Source organism: Macaca fascicularis, chromosome 5, assembly GCF_037993035.2.
Source record: "Macaca fascicularis isolate 582-1 chromosome 5, T2T-MFA8v1.1".
In the NCBI taxonomy this organism is placed as follows: Eukaryota; Metazoa; Chordata; class Mammalia; order Primates; family Cercopithecidae; genus Macaca; species Macaca fascicularis.
Genome location: NC_088379.1, coordinates 159,587,651 through 159,611,021, shown reverse-complemented (window position 1 = coordinate 159,611,021; position 23,371 = coordinate 159,587,651). Strand labels below are relative to the sequence as shown.

Below are 23,371 nucleotides of genomic sequence, written 5' to 3'. Positions count from 1 at the left end.
CTGGGCAATATAGCAAGACCCTGCCTCTTAAAAAAAAAAAAAAAAATAGAACCCCCAGTGAGCTCAGGAGAGTTAATAAACAAGATGTGCCGGAAGGACAGGCCTCCGACCCCTACACCTGCCTCCTCTCACCTTTACTCAGCCACTGTCTAAGGGGAAAGACTTACATGTGAAAGACTGACTTTAGCTTATCATCAGAAACACTTTTGGACACCCTTCAACAGCTGCTGTCAGACCAAGAGCTGAAGAAAAAAGAATAGACAAAGCAATTTCCTTCTTACAGTAAAATAGTTTGCTAAGTTATTATAATATAACCCCAGCGCAGTCCATTATAACAGAGGGTTAATTTTCTAACATAAGGCACTATTAGCTCTTCAAAAAATACAAGTTAAAACAGTGTCCAGAATTTTTCAGTAGGAATCAGTAAAGGAAGGAATACTTTTACAATTAAAAATTCTTATGGAATATGAGCAAATTATTGTTAGAGCTGAGAAAGCTGAAAGAGCTAAGAAGACAGACAATTTTCATCACATTTACAGAACTGAATAGTATTTATTGGATACATTCTTTCAATTTAAGTATTCCCTTTGTAGAATTAACTATTTTAACAGACAACAAAAATCTTAAAATGTGTTGAAGACAGTCTTTTTTTTTTTTTTTGGTTGCTTTTTTGATGAGAATTTCCCCTTGCTCCAAAAACCAAAATGCAATCAGATATTTGTAGTCTTTTCCTCAAACAGAACATTTTCACATGAGCTCTTTATGTCGAGAGTAGAAAAAAATGAACTTTTTGTTCTCTCTGAACATATACACCCTCTAGTGGTTCTAGAATTTAATAATAATAAAAAAAAGAATGAGAAATAACTGTATGAGCTAATAACTCGAATTATAGACTCTAGAGAGAAAGAATGCCTTAACCCTCATACAGTGCTGGTAGGAAGGTAAATTGGAGGAGCCACTATGAAGAATAGCTTGGAGGTTCCTCAAAAATCTTGAAATAGAATTACCATATGATCCTGCAATCCCACTGCTAAGTACATATCCAAAAGATAGGAAATCAGAATATCAAAGCAATAGCTACATACCCATGTTTACTGCAGCACTATTCACAATAGCCAAGATATGGAATCAACCGAGGTGTCCATAAGCAGCTGAATGGAAGAAGACAATGGGATACTATTCAGCCATAAAAAATAATAAAATTCTGTCATTTGTAGCAACAGGGATGAAACCAGACGACATTATGTTAAGTGAAACAAGCCAGGCATTGAAAGACAAACATCGCATGTTCTCACTCATGTGGGAGCTAAAAAATATTGAACTCAGAGAGAGAGAGAGTAGAATAATAGTTACCAGAGCCTGGGAAGTGTAGTTGGGAGGCAGGGGATAAAGAGGGGTTGGTTAGAGGGTTCAAAAATACAGTTAGATAGAATGAATAAGATCTACTGTTCAGTAGCACAATAGTGCAACTATAGTTAATAATAATTTAATGCATATGTAAAAATAACTAAAGAATGGAATTGAAGTATTCTTAACACAAATAAATTCTTGTGGTGATGAATATCCTAATTACACTGATTTTATTATTACGTTATATGCTTGTATCAAAATATCACATGTACCCCATCAATACATACAACTAATATAGATCCATAATAATCAAAAATTATAAATGCCTTATAAAAATATTGCAAAGAGGGAATTATAAGAAAATTAGGGTTTGGCATATTAGAATATACTAGTCTGCATATTAAGTTTATCTTTGAATGTTGTCTCGGTATCTGTGGATTTGACACATTTGTAAAAGTTAGGGGAGAAATTAAGAAACTATTATCTGAGGAATAATCATAAACTTATTTAAATCTGAAAAGAGAAATTAAACATTCATTTGTAATGTAAAATACTTATATAAGCATTCAATATTTAAGTGCATTCCATGTTATATAAAGAGTATACTAGCATTCAACATTTATATGTATTTCACTTTATACTATATATTCACTGTGTTCTAATACCACAAATTATAGGGCCTTAGAAATCAACCAGTCTGTTTTCCTCATTTTACAGGTAAGAAAATTGAAGCCGAGGGAAGTTAAGTGATTTGCTGAAGGCTGCAGTCATGCAGTGGTAAGATCAGAATTCAGATTTCTTGAATCTCAACAAAATGTTTCTCCCACTACCCCAGAATGATGAAGTAAAAAGTGGTACCCACAGCAAAGACTAAAATCCAGACATAAAAATAAATAATTTCATCCTTCTATGACAGAGACTAATAAGGGGACCCAATTTAGATTGGAGAACTTTTCTCTGCAGACCAAGAAGAGACTAAGTAAAGGAAATAAGCGGTTCAGGGAGCAGGGAGAATGCAAAGGTGCATGAGCTTTCTCACTGCTGAGGTGAAAAAGAGACCATCTTAGAAGAACTGAAAGATGGCCTGGAGTGTGGGGACCAGGACAGAGTCCCCAAAAGGCTCTGGGGAGACAGACAGGCCTGCCCAAGCAGACCGTGTAGGCCTGGACTGGGTTTATCCTCACAGTAAAAAAATTCACAGACAGATGTTAAGCAAAGGGGCCATGTGACTATATTTTGACTCTTTAAATTTTTTTGCCCTTGAATATACAAACTACATATACATGATCAAAGTCAGGAAAATAGTATACATTAAAAATTATCTCCCTCTTATTTCTGTCCTACAACCTCCAAGTTCTCTGTCCTGGACCAAATAACTTAAATGTCCATCAGCTGGAGACAGGTACATCTGCATATAATGTGGCTGTTAAAAGGGAAATTAAGAGGAATGAAGTCTATACTCTATTTGGTTAGGAACGCACAGTGTAGAATGGTATGCCTTGCTAGCCACCTGTGTAAAAAGTGGAGGCATTGTATAGAATGCTACTTTTTGGTTAAAAAAAAAGGAAGAACTGTACGTAAATGCTTGCCCATGCATAGAGTACCTCTGGAAGGATTTGCAAGACAGTGTTGACCCTTGGGAGGGGAATCAGTGACTGGGAGTTGGGGTGGAAAGCTGACTTAATTCTCATTCGATTTTCTGTTGTCTCTTTGAATCTGTGCTATGTGCATGCCTTTTAAAAGCTTAGAAAGTAAACACATAAAGAAAATCATTCCTCCCAGCTTCTTCCACACATACTGTCTCCCTCTTATTCCATTCACCTGCCTGTGGGAAGCTGGCCCAGCCTTTTGCCTGCTGTGCGGCCTCCACCCTCAAATCTGCACTCACTCCCTGATTACATGACCCTAGCCAACCTCCACTGTCTGAATTAATTCTTCACCAATTGATGTTAATCCCTTTTAGAAATGTTACATGCCTCATGGGAAAGCTTCTGCTTGAACTCAACCCTGCTGATAATCTTAATTTATTCTAACAACAAATTACACCATTCAGACTTCTGTATATCACTCTTGCTTCCTATTCTTTCTATTCTGTCATCCCAAGTTTTCCTTGCCCATGGAAAACTGAAAACTGTAAGTAACTATTATAAAATGTTTATGATAAAAAGTAACTTGATTTAAATTTCAGTAGTAAAGCTGAGATAATTTTAGAGTTGAGGCTTGATAGGAACGCCCCTTTTGAAAGACTGTGAGACCAAAGTGCAGGAATGAGTTGACCATGTGTACCTTTGATCCCTGAGAAACTGCCTTGTCCTAACATGTTCTGTTGCAGAAAAGGAAGCGGCAAAAACACATTTTAATGATGCATTCTATATATATAGAGAGAGAGAGAGAGAGACAGAGAATACGTATACTATTGGCATCTCATTACCTAAAGTTAATCTACAGAAGTATCTATCATATTATCAAACTACAGGAATCTGAAGCTTAGCACTCTCCACAAAGTAGTAATTTCCGTCCATAGTATTAGCCTTCAATTTTGGTTCTGTTGAGTTCAGCTACATGTTTTAAATTATTCTATTTATCTAAATTCAGAAGACAAAAGCTTTTTTTGAGTGATACTTCCCTTCAACCAAAATGGGAGAATGCAGAAAACTGTTAAACCAAGGACCTTTCTTAAAGTGTCTTCCAACACACTTATGGGATCAGTCATAATATTTATATATACTCAAGCACTTTGAAATCTCAAGCTGTTTTAACCAGCTGTCATGTTGGTGTTAAACTTCGGTCATTTTAATGTGAAACAAAGGTCAGCAGCGAGTTTGTCTTATTCTTTTCCTATTAGTGAAATCCTTTATAGCTACTGAACTCTGCTTAAACTCCCAACAAAGTCACTAGTGCATACTCCTGTTATCTAGGTCACATGGAATATTATGATTGTTCACAAACAAAGTACACAGAAGAAAATTAAAAACACAAATTAGTATTTAAAGTATTATAAACAGCCAAACATACAAGCCTTTACATATTTGGCACTGATTATAATGACACATGTATATCTAAGACTAACCTCTTGTATGTACACAGCATCAATTCAATTGTCTATGTATCTAAAATAGGACAGCATAGATACTTCTTCATCGTTCATTCTAGAACCTATACTGTAAAGATTATTTCAATTTTTGTTAAATTTTTGGTCTTTAAAATAAAGATATGTTATTTATTTTTGAAGCTCATTCTCTCAGTTTATTGTTTAATTACAAAATAATATCTTTTGTCTTCCAATATGTATCCCTGATTTACCTGGAGATTTTTTCTAAATTTTTAATTCTGACCATAAAGAAAATTAGCTAATATTCATCAGGATAGTAAATTGAACATAATTATTTTATTATAAGGGTTAGCCATCATATAAAAAGTAAGGGCTTAGAATTATGCATTAAAATCATGACAAATGAGGAACAGTATTTGAATATACCCATTTAGTTCCCTTTAAACGAGCTTTAGCCCGTCTAAGAGATACATTCTTCTGTATAGTATTTTTGCCATCGTTGGCACCTAGTTAATTCATCCATCCATTGACCATAAATGCATTGAGCACCTACTATGAGCCAGGATCATTCTTAGTGCTGGAAAGCCAGTAGTGATTACAACAATAACTTACCCTCTGAGAACTTACACTTTAAATGAAAGAAATAAACACATGAACAAGTAAGTAGTAAATTACAGACTAAAATAAGAAGGGTAATAGGACAGAGAGTGACTAGGGGAGGCACTATTGTAGTTGTGGTGATGGATGCTGGCCTCTCTGGGGAGGTTGCATCTGAGCTGATACCCAATCATGAGATGTCAGAACAGCGCTTTCCAGGGAGAAGAGGCAGCAGCAAGAACAAGAAACCTGGGCTTGCATGTTCAAATAGCAAGAAGGCAGTTTATTAGGGGTGAGAGGTGGCAGGTGAACTCAGTGAGATGGGCATGGTCCCTCTGAGGAGGGCTCTGTGGCCATGGAAGAAGTTTGTTTTCTGCTCTAATGGCAGTGGGACACCACCACGAGGTCACTCTGGACACTGTGTGGAGACAGGCTGCAGGATGTCGCAAAGATAGTGACTGTAGGAAGATCAAAAGTTTTGGAGCAATCCAGGCAAGAGAGGAGAGGGATTTAGACTGAGGTTTAGCACAATTATGTGTGTGGTGTGTGTACGTGTGTTGGGGGGCAGGGTAGGCAGTACTGGAAGCAGTGGGTGCTGTCAGAAGATTATTGAACAAATGAACCAGTATGGATACTGTGGAACTGACTTTGAAGATAAAGCCAACAAAATTGCCACTGGATCAGATGTGGCTTGTGAAAGAGAAGAGTCAGGGATGATTCCATGGGTTTTGGTCTGAGCAACTAGAAGAATGGAATCACCTGTTACTGAGGGGGGAAGACTGTAAGAGGCACAAGTTTTGGGAGTAGGTAAGAATGGAGAGCTTGATTTTGGACATGGTGGATTTGAGGTACTAGATATCCAAGAGGAAATGTTGAGTAGGCAGTTGCCTACATGAATTTAGAAGCTGAAAAGGGAGGTTGTGGCAGAAAATATACTTCAAGGAGGCACAGACTTTCATGAATCCCTTTGAAAGTCTGTTAAAACCCTCAGATTCCTTCTCTGAATATTTTTTTTTTTTGAGATGGAGTCTCACTGTGTCACCCAGGCTGGCGTGATCTTGGCTCACTGCAAGCTCTGCCTCCCTTGTTCACGCCATCCTCCTGCCTCAGCCTCCTGAGTAGCTGGGACTACAGGTGGCCGCCACCACGCCTGGCTAATTGTTTTTTGTTGTTGTTGATTATTTGTTTGTTTGTTTTTAGTAGAGATGGGGTTTCGCCGTGTTAGCCAGGATGGTCTTGATCTCCTGACCTCGTGATCCACCCCCCTCGGCCTCCCAAAGTGCTAGGATTACAGGCATGAGCCACTGCACCCGACCTGAATAATATTTTTAATGCATAAAATAAAACATTTTTATATTTTTGGTGTATCTAGAATTGGTATAAAAGGAAACAAATTATAACAAAATATGTCATCAAAATATTTTAAAAGTTACCCTATAGTAAAATACATACCTTTAATTAACACATTAAATAATGAGATAAATCAGTGAGCATAGTAACTACAGTTACTTCAAAGCAGTCACACCCATACTTATTTCAAGATATCTGTAAGAAGTGATATGAGATGCAAATATCTGTAGATTTTTAAATTGGAGATACAGTCACAGCTACAGCTAATATTCCTATGGTTTGACTATCTAGGTTGACAATTGCAAGAAATGCTAAATTTCATCTCCGGGTCAGTGAAGATAAAGAAAATGGAGAAATGTGGGCTTAAAGAGGAAAGCAGTTACACGGATGTAGATCCAGATAAGTTTGTAGATACGATGATGATGGGAGAAGGAAGACATTATCTTCTGTTGTTTTCATTTTCTTAGTGAAATATGATGCAAAACCACCAGTTGGGAGTGTGTGAAGGGGGACAGAAAGGAGATAAGAAACAGTGATCTAGTCCTGCAGGTGAGTGAATGGATTTGAGCTACAGAGTCAGACCCATAAAGGCCATAGATTCATGGTCATAAATTAAAATAAGGTCCCATCAGTGCAGTCATGTTTTTATTCAATCAGATTTGGCTGCTCAGGTGCTGGCCACAGTTGGCTGGCAATCTAAATTATCTTTCAACCTAAGTTCATATGCGTGCATTTATCATCAAAAGGCCCTGAGAAAAGATGATGAGACATGTCTGTTTCAGTGTAGTTTTATGTCTTTAGTTTTTAAATTATAAATAATTCAAACACTGGAAACTGACTAGTCCACTGGGAGCAGAGAAGTTCATTGTTAACAACCGGGGTGCATATTAGGAGAGTGTGTGCACCTTGGGCTCCTGTGGCTGATGCTGCGAGGAGCTGAGTGTGAACATAAAAGTTTCAAGTTTAATGGGACCTGCAGAGGCCAAAAGCTTGTGGCCAGTCCTGTAGAATACAGCATACACCAAAGCAGTCCAACAGGAACAAACACCACCCCATCTGACAACTTTTTATACTTTTGCACGATTTTGAAAATGCTTGTAAATTTACCCAAATCACAGTCATCCTATTTTAATTTATTTACAGATTAAATCTGTATGAAAATTTAAAAGAGACAAATAAATCATCAAGAAATTTGCGCCTGTTTAAATATCTTCGATCTTATTCCTGTATTTGGCAAATAATCTCTGTGTACATGCTCCATTTCTTTATCAAGTCTTTTATTTACATGTTTGTTTTAATGTTGTTTTAGAAGTCCAGTTCCTTGATAAGGAGTCATGTCTGTATTTGGAAAAACCCAGTGTTTCCTACTGTATCCTGCATCCAGGGAACATTAATCACCAGCATTTTCAATTTCATATAAAGTAAATTTAATTTTCATATGAAATACCTCCATCTCAGTCACTGGGTTCTATTTTATTAATTAATAGTTCTAATATGCCCATAAAACAGCTACTTTATCCACTTGGATAAAAAGTAGTTAAATTTACCATTTTAAAATGAAAGCAACAGTTTATAATAGTTACTCAAATAGAGGCTTTAACTGGTTTGCAGAAGAGTTAATATAGATATCTTTTATCTATCACACAGTACTCAGCCACAGTCAAAGTGGAGGATGCAAAGGTTGGTCATCAAATTGGGAAGTAAGAGGATACTGCTGAAGAGAAAAGCCAATATAGGTTTCAGTTATATATCCACAGGCAGATACTGTTAGTGTGTGCATCTAAAATGAAAATCTAGAAAGACTGGAAAAGCCTTGACAAATGGAAATGAAATTTCAACATTATGTCTACTGCTAAAGGGCACTTCCAAACCTGTTAGATTAATTTATAAAAAAAGAAATGTAGTTTTCAAATATTCTTCTTTAGCTGAGCGTGGTGGCTCATGCCTGTAATCCCAGCACTGTGGGAGGCTGAGTCGGGTGAATCACTTGAGGTCAGGAGTACAAGACTAGCCTCCCCAATGTGGTGAAACCCCATCTGTACTAAAAATACAAAAATTAGCCAGGTGTGGTGGTGTGCACCTGTAGTCCCAGCTACTGGGTAGGCTGAAGCAAGAGAATCGCTTGAATCCAGGAGGCAGACGTTTCAGTGAGCCGAGGTCGTGCCACTGCACTCCAGCCTGGGTGACGACTCTGTCTCAAAAAAAAAAAAAGAAAAAAAAGAAAGAAGTATTCTGCTTCAGACTCTTTGCGCCAAAAGACAATTTAAAGACAAGTGGAAAACTTAAACACACTGAAGTTTAGGAATTATATTAGTGTTCATTCTGATTAGGTGCAATTCTTGCATTGTGGTTACATAGAAGAATGTTCTCATTCTTGCCAGATGAATGCAGAAGTATGTAGGGCTGAGGTGTCTTATTGTCTACAACTTAAAGTTTTAGATGGTTCAAAAAAAGTGTGTGATGTGTGTAAAAGAAAGAAAAAGAAAGAAGAGGGGAAGGAAAATGTGAGGAAGTGTTAATTAGTGGAAGTCAGTGGATGGCATGGGGGTTGTTCACTGTACTACTTTTTCAAGTTTTCTATATATTTGAAAGTTTTCAAAATAAAAAGCTGTGGGGAAAAAATCCACATAAATATATATGTAAATTTATAAGAGACATACCTATAACAAAACAAGTAGGTAATGATTTATACAGCATAAACACATTTTTTAAAAATTACAGTATGAATTTTATACAAACAGTTCAAAATCAAAAGCATTCAGTAGGATGTTTTATATTTACAAGAAGTATAATATAAATGAAGAATAAGATTCTTATATTCACAAGAATTATAATATAAATGAAGAATAAGATTCTCACTGTCTGGTCTTCACTCTTTGATAAGTCACATAATTCTCTAGGCATGTGCCCGATCAATCTCTAATCACGAATGAAATCTCAGTGTAGTTTAGAAATCACTGTTTCATCAGTCCCCAGTTTTTCAAGTTCTCCAAAGAGGGCATTTCCTATTTTCACCACTCCCAAAAGTTCTATTCCTGACTTCACAGATTATCTTATTTCCAATTTCAGAAACAACAGAAATATCAGATGGGAAGTCCTTCACCTGCATGCTACCAAATTTACAAATTATCTGCACTTGCTCTGTGGTAGATGCTGCCATTTAACTAATCTGTCATTCCCAAATCTTAACTCTCTTGCCTTCTCCTACTACAAGGGTAAAAAAAAAAAATCTTTCCCAGTCCCCCTTGTAGTTATGAGTGGCCATGGGACACAGTACTGGCCAATGAGCTGCAAGCACAAGTCTCCCGGAGGCCTCTGGAAACACTTTCCTGATTAAATGACCAAGTGTAGCCAATACCATCCCTTCCCCCCTTTTCCTGCCTTAAGCACAGTTTGAAAGGAAAAGATGAAGGCAAATGCAGTGATGTCAACCCCTTAGTGCTGACATCAACTTGCAGAAGCAATGTCAGCAACTGCTTACCCTAAATTGCTTGTCATACAAGGAAAATGAATATCTGCTTGAGTGAGGTACTATTGGTAGCTGGGTTTTCTGTTATTTGCAAGTGAAAGCACTCCTAACTGCTACTGATCTCACTCTTTCCTCCCTTTACAATTGAAGAGAGCACCCTTAGATGGGACTGTGGATCCCATCATTCTCCACCTTCTCAGAGGCCCCCTTCTATTGATTGCAACCCTCCCCCAGCCCCTCAGTATCTTCAGCCTTCCCCTCTCCTCCAGTTATTTCACATTACCAGTGCTTAAACACACTCAGGTCTCTCTCATATTAAACAAAAATGAAACCGTCCCTTGGCTTCCCATCTTCCTCCAGCTACAGCCTTATCTTTATCTCCCTTTCATTAACATTCTTCTTACAAGAACTGTCTACATTCACTATCTCCAATTCCTTATTTCCCATTCATTTCTCAACCCGCTGCATCTGGATTCACCCCTGACCACTTGACTGAAACTGTTAAGCGGTCACCAGCAACATCCTCAATGCAAAATCCAATGGGAACTGTTTTGTTCTTATCTTATTTGACCTCTTTGTAGCATTTGGCATGATGATCATTCAGTCCAATTTGAAAGACTTTCCTTCCTTGAATGTTTAAAAGCATTCTTTGTTTTTCTTCTCCTTTCTGGCAGATCCTTCCTAAGCCTCCTCTTATTTTGCAAACCCTTTGGGTATTGGTATGAAATTAATATTTTTATGCTGGTGTCTCCTCAGTCTTTATCACCAAAGCAGCTCCCCACTGGACATCCTGAAACGTCCCAAAGACTACCCCCAAATCTGCTTCTTCTCCCGTGCTGTCTTTCTCCATGCATGACACCACAACCACCCATGTGCCCAAGGTGTCTGGAAAAATCCTTGATGCCCCTTCCTCTTCCTTGTTTCTTGAAACCTGTTAATCAGTAGGTCCTCCTCTTGAATCTGCACATTTCGCTTAGTGCCACTAATCTCATCCCAGGTCAGGCTTTTTCCGTTATCAGTTCCCTAACACCTCTCTCTTGCTTGACCCCATCTCTCTGCTGCAGCTGAAGTGAACTTATTTTAGTTTCTCCATAGCTGCCAACCTCTCTTTCACCTCTGGGCTTTCATACATGTTATTTCCTCTAACTATGATTCTTTCCACAAGGCTCAGCATCATTACTAATAATCTTTCCATTCTCAGTTTAAGCATTACTTCCCTGGTACCCGAGGCTGCAATGGATGCTTCTGCTGTGTATTGCTATAACATATTAGACTCCCACTATCAATGTTTCTGTTTTGTTCCACAAGGATACTTTTCATCTTTAGTAACCAGTCTCTTCCAATAGACTTTCCAATTGGATTATAATGCTAGGCTTTTAATTTTATTTGCACCAAGCCTACAACTGTCTATATAAGATTGGCACTCATCAAAGGTTGCTGATCAACTTCATGGAATATGAAAGATTTCCATTTATATTTAAGAACCACTTACTGTAAAATGAAAAAGAAACAAAAATGCTGGAAAACATAGTCATTAAAATGACTTTGGTCTCATTAAAAGTTATGTTCCACTTACTGGAATGTTTAAAAGCAAAAAGTGATTCTCCATTATCCCTGAGGTATATAAATTAGTTATTTCCTATTGCAATACAAATTTCTAGAAAGAATAACTATACAGAATACGTATATTTCACTACATCTATAGACATTGTTCAAGTAGAAAAATGTATAAAATGCACTCAAGAGCCTTGACATGACATATAAATGTAAAATCTAAATCATATAAGTATTAATAATCATCAGAGAAGCAGAGGCCAACAAGACTTAAAACAATGTAAAAATAAAACCCTTATGTAACAGTGTTACAAGTAAATTCAGAAAAAAACAATGTGACATTATTGAAACATCCAGCTTATTTCCAGGATTTACTGCAATTCGTTTTCTCTACTTAATATGCATGTGCTTCAGATTATTAAACTAAGAAGCACATTTGTATGATGAACCAAAGGCTGAAACTTTCATCAGCTGAAACTTTTCACACATTTTCAACAATCTAATTGCCAACAAAGTATAACTTAGTGTGCAAAATGCTACTAAAGTACAGATAAATTTTAGCGTGAGCTAACTATTTTTTTGATTTCAAGGAGGAAATATATTTTTTTTCCTGTTATATAAGCTATGTTGATAAAGCATAAGATCAAAAGGCTATATTGTCATATTTATTGCTAAAGCAAAACATATTCCAGTACAATACGTAACTTGTCAAAGGAAAAGTCTCTAAATACCAACACAGTCAACATCCAAAAAAAAATAGATAAAAAAGCAAAAAGTTCAAGGAAAAAAAATCAATTTTAGATTTTACCTGTGATCTTTTAAGTCAAATATGAGTTGGCTTAGGTATATGACTTGGGGCAAAATCTTTGGCAAAAAAAAAATAAGCTAGTCTCTTCCTTCAAGTTCCATATTCATCTGCTGTAGGATCCAGATCATTTCCTAAAAATATTATTATATAGTTTATTTGCAGATAAGACTCCATACTGTGTTTGCTTTTATCTATAGAATTCGATTTAAGCTCCCTGAATGTAGGTTGCAATGATGTCTTATTGCCCATTAAGCCCCACACAACATTATTATAGATAATAAGGGCCTGAAAACAAATTAATAAACCCCACATTACATATTGTGGCACACTACGTTTTGGAATCTGCATTGGTCACAGACTGGGGTGGCTGACTGCCTCAAAACACTTCTCTGGTTGCCTGCCTTTCTCTAGTTAAAAACTCCACTCCCTGACCACAGGACTGGGCACACAAACCAAGCTTAGCTAAGCATCCTTCTGAACCTTAGAAACTGATTCAGAGAAAGAGGAGCTCTTTTCCTTTCTGACCTCAGAGCTATTTGGATATGAACCTTGGTACCATAAGAGGCTGCTTCTCCAGCTTCAAGGACAAGCTGGTTTTTATAGTTCACACACAGAGAAAGCAGAGAGGGGAGACAGGCCAGATGGGCCAGACCCCCCAAAGCCAGCTTCACCCCTGATCTTCCACAGTGAGGTTAGGAGAGCCAATAAATTCTACTTACTTAATTTCACAAGGTCATGTAAGGATTCCATCACTAGAAGCCAGAATTCTAACTAGTACAGACCCAGAATTGTATTACTGTAAGAACTCTTGGAATTCATGGGGTCCAAATCCTCATGTTACGTATTAGGAACATGGATTAGTTAGAGAGGTTAAGTATCTTGCCCCAAGTCCCACAGTGAACTGTAAGGAAGCAAGACACTGTGGCTGTAGGCTGGCTCACTCTGCACTCAACTCCTCTGTTGCTTGCCTTACTGTACTCCAGGGGCTGGGAACTGAAAACATTTCCCCATCTTCCCGTAGCTAGAGTGCAGGCATACGGCCGAAGCTTCTGACAAACAGAGGTGTCTGCCCAGGACTCGGATGAGAAACAAGCATCGAGACAGAATTTGTGTCTTCTGGAGAGCATGGAGGCGGAGCCACGTGGTTCTTCTGAGAAAACTGAGGTGGACTCTCTGGCATGCTGTGTCCTACCTGCCGAGGGCAGCAGTAGCTCCCTAGAACCCTTGGTATTTTCAGTTTTTGTTTTGACCGAAGTGTCCAAAATGGTTGATACGGCTCTCCCAAAATTCTGTGAGCCACCTAATAACTTCCAATAAACCCCTTTCAGGTTAAATTAATTAGAATGCTGTTTGAGACCAAGAACTTTGACTTAGATAGAATTTGGTACCTGGAAGTGGGGTGCTGCCACCTGAAATGTAGAACTGGGTTACTGAAGGAGGCGGGGCTTTGAGCAAAGATACAAATATTGGAAACCAGAAAGCTGTAACTCTTGTGATGCAGTAACATCAAAGTGTGTCAGACTGTCCCACCCTGCCCCCTGGAAAGCAGACCACGTGCTGCGAATGTTCTGTTAGAAGAAAGAGTAAGAAAAATTTGGTCCAGCATGAAAATGTTTAACAGGATTTGGAAAATAATTCTTCGTACGCAGAGTTCCCAAATTCCTTCTCAAATTCAGCATCATTTAGATTATTTTTAACTACGTCAAAAACTGAAAAACCAACCAACCAACAGCACAAAAACCCACAAAAAACTTAAACAAGTTGGGGGTTTATTTTTCTAATACCTGTAGAATAATGGACATTAAAGGGAGAATTAGTCTACCCATTTCATGTGCTCAACAGAGCAATCCTAAATCATCAATGAAAAAGTAAAACGATGGGAAATGTGCTAAGAAGAGAGGAGTAGGTCACATGCTGCAGAAATATCTCATTAAGATCACTTTGTATTTTGCTCATGTATATTGCTTTGCAGCTCAAAACATACTTTCACATTCTCTCCCCGTCCCTTTCTATCCTTCTTCCTTCCTCTTGTCCCCTTCTCCCTGCTGTCTTTCTTTTACAACCCCACAAACCTACATGCATCTGAGCAAGCATTATTATTATTCTTCTCGTTTCAGACACAAAGAAACTGAGACTTTAAAAAGTTTGGTAACTTCCTCAACATTAAAAATTATGTTAACTAGACTCAATATTAACCATAAATAGAATGGATCCAGGGTTTTGTGAGGCCTGAAGCTAATACAAGTTATGGAAGTTTTGTTAAAAACTGCAGATAAAATGTCTTAGAAAACTTACAAAAGCATCTTGACTGTGTGAGCACAATGGTAAGGACTTGGAAGGGGACCGCACCAATGAGGTGGCTGGAGCTTAAGTTTCACTAGCTTTACAGTGAATATGCCTCTGCTCTTTCTATAATGTGGTTCTTGTTTTAATTTTAAAATGTAATATTATTTTGTATTTTAATTATAGTTTAGCCAACATTCTATTTCTCTCTTCATTTTTAATCATTGGGAGAGGAAGAGGCAAGTGGAAACAGAACAGAAATTTTCCCCATGGCACCAGTATTTCTAGGAAATGCTATTTCTCCTCATAGGAGTCAGAGTAGGGTTCCTGCCTTCTCCCATCCCCGACTTCACCTCTCTAAGCCTCAATCTCTCCATACGTAAACATGGAAGCTGGTGCAGTGAAAAGTTAGTTCATTGCATAAACTGAATTGAAGCCTTGAGAGGCCTGGTCCCTTAATGATCAGATCCAAAGCAAGTCCATTTCAGTTGCAGTGTGGGGAAAGCAAGGGCACTGTCGGAAAGGGCCCAGTGGGCCTAGGGCTGCACAGCCCAGGACACATGAGACCTCATTAGAGGGCACTAGGACGGAAGAGAGGCGTGCGGGGACATGGGATCCTAATGTAGAGGAGACTGGAACATAGGATGGGGATGGAGGTGGGGCAGAGGAAAAACTAAAGTGAACTTTACCAAGTTTTTTTTTTTTTTTTTGTCTGGGATCATCATCCTAAATTCACAATTCAGCTTACACAGAATCCACAAATATATACTGCCATAATTAATGTCAAGACTGTTTTAATGTTGATAAACTTGAAATAAATGTTACAAAATAAGGTATATTCTTGACAAATGCTTAAAGATATTAACATGCTCACAGGCAGCAGGTTATGCGTACTGCATAACCCATATAGCTTAGCACACATTGCCAAGCTCAGAAGGGCTAACTAATGAGTATTATAACTGATGATGGTGAGAAAAAGGAGGGATTCTTAGAGTTGTAACTGTAAAAATATGTGTAGTTACCCATTCCAGTCCCTGCTAGTGCAGTTTCTCTAGAAAAGATTTCCACTGCCATCTTCCATTTATGGACTAAAAGACAAAACACAACTTCTAAAGAATCCTAATAACAAATAATAGAAACGAACAAAAGCATACCTCAAAATAAGGCACAAATTTGTATTTGCATACCATGAAAGAGAATTTTTTTGTGGGTCATCTAGTTTGTATGATTACTATGAGAAGGTTATAAATTTTTGTACTTATGCCACACACATACACACAAGATAAACAACTTGTTAAAAACAGAGAATAACCCTTTTGATCCCCTATAAATTAATAATAATTAATTTTATCTTAGGAATACAACTTGACACATGATAACGAAAGCTTGAAAAAATCATTTAAATTGTATTTGTAAAATTCCTTTGTTTTGTTACTCTTTTATTTAACTGATAGCCATTGCTTTGTTTCATATGACTGCTGATTTTAAATGACATGTATGTAACCGAGACAGCTCAATTTCCCCTATAGAATATCTGTAACAAAGATGGTCTGTAGTAAATAGATAGCTTATTATGGAATGAATCAATTCTCCTAGTTTGAAACAGACTTATGGTATAAATATGTACATTAAAATATCTAATTTGAACATTTTAAGAACTTGTCAATCACCTTTGAAAGGTGCAGTCATTTGGAAAGTCTCTGGAAAGGAGTGGAAGTCTGAGGTCTAGTTCTGCTTCTTATTCTAAATACCTGCCTGTCCTTAATTCAGTTCATTTCTTCATAACTTCATTTTCCTTTTCAGCAAAACATAGATCATATCAGCTTCCTAAGTGCTTCTTAGAGCTATTATGATGAAAAAAAAAGTTGCATCAGATGTGAAACACTTCAAGTACAAATGTGAGATATAATTATTTTAATCAGACCAATAATTACAGTAAATTTCTACCTTTCCCATCATGTTTATTCTCACTCACTGTCTCTCAAAACCCAACTTAAGGAATTCATTTGACAATTTAATTATGTGACTAAATTGGAGTTTATAGTCAGACCATGAAAAATAGACATAGGTACTGTTTTCAAGCATGTTTAATAAAGAGAAACTTCTAAACAAGATACCGTAAGTTGCTTTCACAATAACCTTTCATTTTAAGTTTAATATTTACTAATTTTAATTTAGTGAATTAAAATATGGCAATTACACTGCCAGGCAATTAATAGAGCACATATTTCTGTGTATCGTGAAATATCTGCACTGTGACACCTACTTTCTGTTTCTGGATTTTATCAAGCATCTAAACTTTCCCATATAATTCTAAATAGTCCCTAAGTTTATGTCTTGACCTTACCACACACTGGGCTACAAAATAAAACACAAGAAGTTCTTGTCGTTTTTAGAGCTTGATAAAATAAAATTAATAACAGGTTGCAAGAATTATGAAAACAAGAAGCCTTTCTCCAAAAAGTGTTTTGAAGTAAAATATTTAGCCAATATTTTGTTTTTATTCTTATATAGAAGAATAAATTTTCTAAATAGAAAAAAAGTCTCAATAAAGATATTTGAGTTATTTTTACTTTACTATATCTAGGACTCTAAAATACATTATTTCAATTTTATTCTCTTCTAAAATTTAATAAGTGAGCTTTTCATGTTATTCAAGCTTTAATAATTCAGCTACAACAATTTTATATATTTTTAATTGATTCTTTACACCAAATGAAACTTGTGATAAATGGAACTAGACTGTAGGGGATTCAATATCTGGCCCTGTCCCTCATTAGCTGTAACATCTTATATATGACTTATAACCTCATGTATATACGTAGGACTCAATCTCTACGCCTGTTTTCTCATCTTTAAAAGGAACTACAAATGGAACCTACCTAAAAGAAAGTTGTCAGGAGCACTAAATGACTTAACACAAGTAAAGCACTTAACAGCAGCGCCTGCCACATACTAATCCCTCAATTAGTGATAATTGGTTTTTTTAATAATACTATTTGTTATTATGCTATAAGAGCATAATTATTATTATTTTGTTTTTACAGAAATCACTTCTGGCTTTTGATACTTGAAACTAGTACAAAGTGATCTTCCCCCTTTCTAACCCTTTCCCTTTTGACATTCACCCATTTTTGTCTAGTGTAAATCATATACTAATGTAAACTGCTTCACAAAAGCCACAAAAATTACTTTAGTAAAATGTAGCTCAAATTAACTTTGGTATCAATGCATATAATTTAAGTAAATTCTAAACAAAAGAATGTAAATGCATATAATTTAAGTAAATTCTAAACAAAAACTAAGCTGGTATCAATGCATATAATTTAAGTAAATTCTAAACAAGTTTAGTTTTGAGAAATAATATATATTTGCAGAATGTCCCCTACCTACATTTAAAAAATATCAACTTCCATAGGATAAACAATAGAAGATCATTTGTACAATTGGCAGTTTCTGGTATTTAATAAACAAGAGTTTATGCTTCAATTCAGTGATTTAGGAGATATGATATTGAAGTCTCAGAAAAAATAATAAAAATTAATACCATTCTATACTCATCACATCAGGAACAAGAAAGTCTCTTTTCATTCCATTAAAACAGAGAACATAGCCAACCAGGTGAAGGGCAATTACCTCTGCACTGCAGTGTTTCCATTTATGTAATTTAAGGAGAAGTCATCACATACTGTACCTCAAATCAAGAAAACAATGGTTTTAGTTAACACCTGTTTCTAGGAATTGACGTAATGGTTTATTTTAAAAGCAAATTTCTACATCAATTACTTTCAGCAATTTAAGCTGGTATTCAACACATATATATTTTAAGTGTTAATTGTTATTGTTACTGTTGTCATTATTACTTCAAACATTTTCCTATCTTTGATTAACACTTACTAAATGAAAATAATCACTATAGACCAAAATGTCTATAAATATAATCCAGAATTAGTAAAATGACCAAACCTTTGTGAATATGATTACTGACATTAAAATTTCTAAAAAATTATTCAAACAGATAAAAGATGTGAATAGAAAGCTTATAAATAATACAAGACACATGAGTAATAATGCTGCTAGAAATAAATATATGGATAGAGGAAAGAAACTACCTAGACAAGGTGAAATTTATTATCCATAATTTAATAAGATATTGATTATACTTTGTTTAATTCTCTCATTTATATTTTTAAAGTAATCTCAAAATGCCTCAAATTAAAATAGATTAATGAAATTAATTTTAATGAGTAGTCACAATAGATTAAGACATGCGTTATAGGTTAAAATTTTTTAAAGGTAAGCAAAAAAAAAATCTAATTCTGAATATTTGATCCCTTTTCCAGTGAAAAGCTAGAAAACTTTCAGCAAAAATAGAAGAAATATTACTTCTGTTTTTATTGATAAAGAACAGCATGTATTAAGAAGTAGAAGTTGAAAATTTAAAGATTCACAACTCCCTAAGAATTTTTTAAGAAAACCACATATGTGACACCCCAGTGCCTGAACATAGCATAAATATAAAGATGGAGCAAGAAAGGAAGAGAATAGGATTGGGGTATGCTTTGCCATAGACAAATATAAAATTCAAACTTGTCATAGAAATATAGATCTTTCAAAATATACACAATATGTGTATATATATATAATAAACTTGTCATAGAAATATAGATCTTTTAAAAAATACACACTATAAAATAGAAGTAGTCCAAAATGTATAACCCATTAAACTGGGTTGGCCTGTACAATAAATATTTTTACACATAAGTGATTAACAATATTCCAACCCATTCATTTATACTGGAATAAGAAATCTGTTCTGCTTACTCCATTTAAATTTACTGTAGCTTATGCCACATACGTTTTTTCAGATCCTAAAATTTGAATGTGAACCTCACTATAATCTAAACCAGCTTCTTGAAACATGACACTAGTTCTGCACCAAAGTATATGTAATAAGTATATCCATGAATGTGTGGTAGATCAATTCTAACATTCCCTTAGTTTGGGATCCTGATAGAGTTTACCCATTTTGGATCTCAATAACAATTACAGTTAAAGCAACAGGGCAATCTAAATCATTTAAGGTTTATAAGTCATACACTAGTATAGTTTTAGCTTCAAACCACATTTGATATATCATAGACTCAATATTCTTATTTTGTCATTAGTCTAAAATTGAACGTTTCTTCTTTGATCCAATAGTTACATATGACAGTGCTTTTTATATCTATAATGGGTTAGAATTTTTTATTTTTGTTGTTGCTTAAGGTTTAATTATTAATTTATTGTACTACACGTGCCCAAAAAAGTGGTCTATAAAATACCTACTTTCTGAAAAGGATTAAGGTAGTTTTGAGGATACTTGGAAACAAGGTGTATGCGTGGTTTGATGGGGGAATGTTCTATCTGCAGCTATGAATTAAATCCTATTATATTATTCTAATATTTTCTGTCCTGTTAAAAAGCAATGGCGACAAAGGCCTAACTTGACAAATGGGATCTGATTAAACTACAGAGCTTCTGCACAGCAAAAGAAACTACCATCAGAGTGAACAGGCAACCTACAAAATGGGAGAAAATTTTTACAATCTACCCTAATATCAAGAATCTACAAAGAACTTAAACAAATTTACAAGAAAAAATCAAACAATCCCATCAAAAAGCGGGCAAAGGATATGAACAGACATTTCTCAAAAAAAGACATTTATGTAGCCAACAGACACATGAAAAAATGCTCATCATCACTGGCCATCAGAGAAATGCAAATCAAAACCACAATGAGATACCATCTCACACCAGTTAGAATGGCAATCATTACAAAGTCAGGAAACATGTGCGAGAGAGGATGTGGAGAAATAGGAACACTTTTACACCGTTGGTGGGACTGTAAACTAGTTAAACCATTGTGGAAGACAGTGTGGCAATTCCTCAAGGATCTAGAACCAGAAATACCATTTGACCCAGCCATCCCATTACTGGGTATATACCCAAAGGCTTATAAATCATGCTGCTATAAAGACACATGCACACGTATGTTTATTGTGACACTATTCACAATAGCAAAGACTTGGAACCAACCCAAATGTCCATCAATGATAGACTGGATTAAGAAAATGTGGCACATATACACCATAGAATACTATGCAGCCATAAAAAAGGATGAGTTCATGTCCTTTGTAGGGACACGAATGAAGCTGGAAACCATTATTCTGAGCAAACTATTGCAAGGACAGAAAACCAAACACTGCATGTTCTCACTCATAGGTGGGAACTGAACAATGAGAACACTTGGACACAGGGTGAGGAACATCACGCACTGGGGCCTGTCGTGGGGTTGGTGGGGGGGAAGGGATAGCATTAGGAGATATACCTAATGTAAATGACGAGTTAACGGGTGCAGCACACCAACATGGCACATGTATACATATGTAACAAATCTGCATGTTGTGCACATGTACCCTAGAACTTAAAGTATAATAATAAATAAATAAATAAATATGTATTTATTTATAAAATTAAATTATATTTAATTTTATTTATTATATTTATTTATTATTTATATTTATTAATATAAAATTAAATTAATAAATAAAATTAAAATAAATCAACTTGATAAAATATTAAGACCTGTTAAAAATCTTCCATAGTAATTGTATTTCTTTTGTTTCTCTTTTGGTATCTAATAGTTCTGATTTAAGTGCCTCTATGCTGTTATTTGGCATATAAGATGCATGACCACGTTATTTTCATTGGGAATATTTTACGCCACTTGAAGCCAACTTTACTATTGTTAACGCAAAATTTCTGGACCAGTCTCAGCCAGTTTAGGAAGTTTATGTTGCCAAAGTTAAGGATGTGCCTGTGACACAGCCCATTTGTCCTAAGCAGTTCCCAGCTTGACTTTTCCCTTTAGCTTAGTTATTTGGGGGTCCCAAATTTTATTTTCCTTTCACACTATTAATACCATCTCCATCTCCCCTATTTTTCCCCCTCTCATTCTCCTCCTCCTCCTCTTCTTGCTCCTCTTCCTTTTTCTTCTTGTTCCTTGCCCATTCTGGTTTTTTTTTTTCAACTTTCCCGCATTTTTTGTTCCAGTGTGCTTCCCAGCACTTAGTTGGGTTGTGATTTTAATCAACTGCAAGACATTACCTGTCTTGCAGCATTATAGTATTTGTTTATTTCCACTACTATAATTTTGATTTAACTTGAGAAATCTTGTTTTATGCTTTCTCTTTTAACACATTGTTTTCTCATGTTTTGGAAGAGCCATTTACTGATTCAACAATATTAACTGAAGAATAAATGTCATATATTGTGACATATAACTGTGTTTTCATTGCTTTATTTTAAGTGCCTAAGAAGGTAACTCATACTCATCTTTCAGGTTTCTCGGTTTTTTGTTTTTTGTTTTTTGTTTTTTTAAGACGGAGTCTCGCTCTGTCACCCCGGCTGGAGTGCAGTGGCCGGATCTCGGCTCACTGCAAGCTCTGCCTCCCGGGTTCACGCCATTCTCCTGCCTCAGCCTCCCGAGTAGCTGGGACTACAGGCGCCGGCCGCCACGCCTGGCTAGTTTTTTTGTATTTTTACTAGAGACAGAGTTTCACAGTGTTAGCCAGGATGGTCTCGATCTCCTGACCTCGTGATCCGCCCGCCTCGGCCTCCCAAAGTGCTGGGATTACAGGCGTGAGCCACCGCGCCCGGCCTGTTTTTTTTCTTTTTAAAAATCATTTAGGTAAAGACTTCCTTAGCGGCTAAATTATGTTCCCCTATTATTCTTTTTCACAGCATCCTTTATTTTTTCCTCAAAGTATTTTGCAATTCTTTGTTTGTGAGGTTATTAGTATAATTTCTATCTACTCACTACATCCCAAGAGGATAGGCACCTTGTGTGTCCTGCTCACAACTATATACCAAGGGCCAAGAAGGGATTGCCATGTAGCAAGGGACTCAATAAATGTTAGTTAAAATAATAAATGGCTGAATGTATGAATTAACGATATAGATAGTCTTGAAAATTCAACTGTGATTATCTTTAATTTAAAAATACTTTGATTCTCTGTTGAGTGATGAGATCAAAGACTGTTTTCATTTATTTTGCTGTTTACATTTTTTGTATTATTAAATGTTTTATGATGTTCGTTTTTGATAAAGAATGACATGATTTGATATGAGTCTCTTTTCATGTAAAGAAAAAACAGAATTTTTTTTACATCTCTCACCAACACTTATTTTTATTAATAGGGCTTGCATTTTTAAACCTAGGTTTTCTTGATTAACTCTATAACATACTTTAAATACATGATATAATTCAATTTGGTTACAGAAATAATACACAATTTCTTTATCTGGATATTTTTAAGGAAAAGAGAAGTTTCTGGAACAAATGAAGTGCTCTCCAGACACCAAACAGTGGGATGTACCATATAAGTGGCCAGAAGGTCTGTTACTTCCGATTCTACCACCTGTGTACATTACATTACCTTTCTGAACATAATCTCTAAGTCAAGACAAAAAATGTACAGGTTTTCTGGTAAAATTTGGCATCTATAAAACTTTCCTAATGCTTAACTTTTTTATAGGTGTATTACTAAACTGTAAAGTTGTTAGTACAGGGCTCATTTGTATTGCCAATAGTATCTGTTGCTTAACATACAATGTGCTGAGTGAATACATAAATACTCTAGGAAAAAACACTGAGCGTAATAATGACTTCTGTAAAATAATTTGATCACTATCACACTTTAAATTTAGTTAGTCCCAGCTACTCAGAAGACTTAGATGGGAGGATCATTTGAGCCCAGGAGTTTGAAAGCAGCCTGTGCAACACAGCAAGACCCTGCCCATAAAAAAAATATTAGCTACACTGACATTCTGTCTTTTGCTTCACATGCAAACCTTTAAAAAATAC

At 35.9% G+C, this 23,371-nt stretch overlaps 1 long non-coding RNA gene across 2 annotated transcripts in view; it reads right to left on the bottom strand.

The window, feature by feature from the left end:
* The window catches only part of LOC102120384 (uncharacterized), a 78,417-nt gene that overhangs the window by 12,448 nt on the left and 42,598 nt on the right, over positions 1–23,371 (bottom strand). Inside the window, exon 5 of one of the 2 annotated variants that reach the window (XR_010587048.1) lies at positions 18,098–18,157. The exons of the other annotated variant lie outside the window; for it this stretch is intronic. This is a non-coding gene — a long non-coding RNA (uncharacterized lncRNA). Of the gene's footprint in view, positions 1–18,097; positions 18,158–23,371 lie in introns of those variants that run through there. 2 annotated transcript variants of the gene reach the window in all.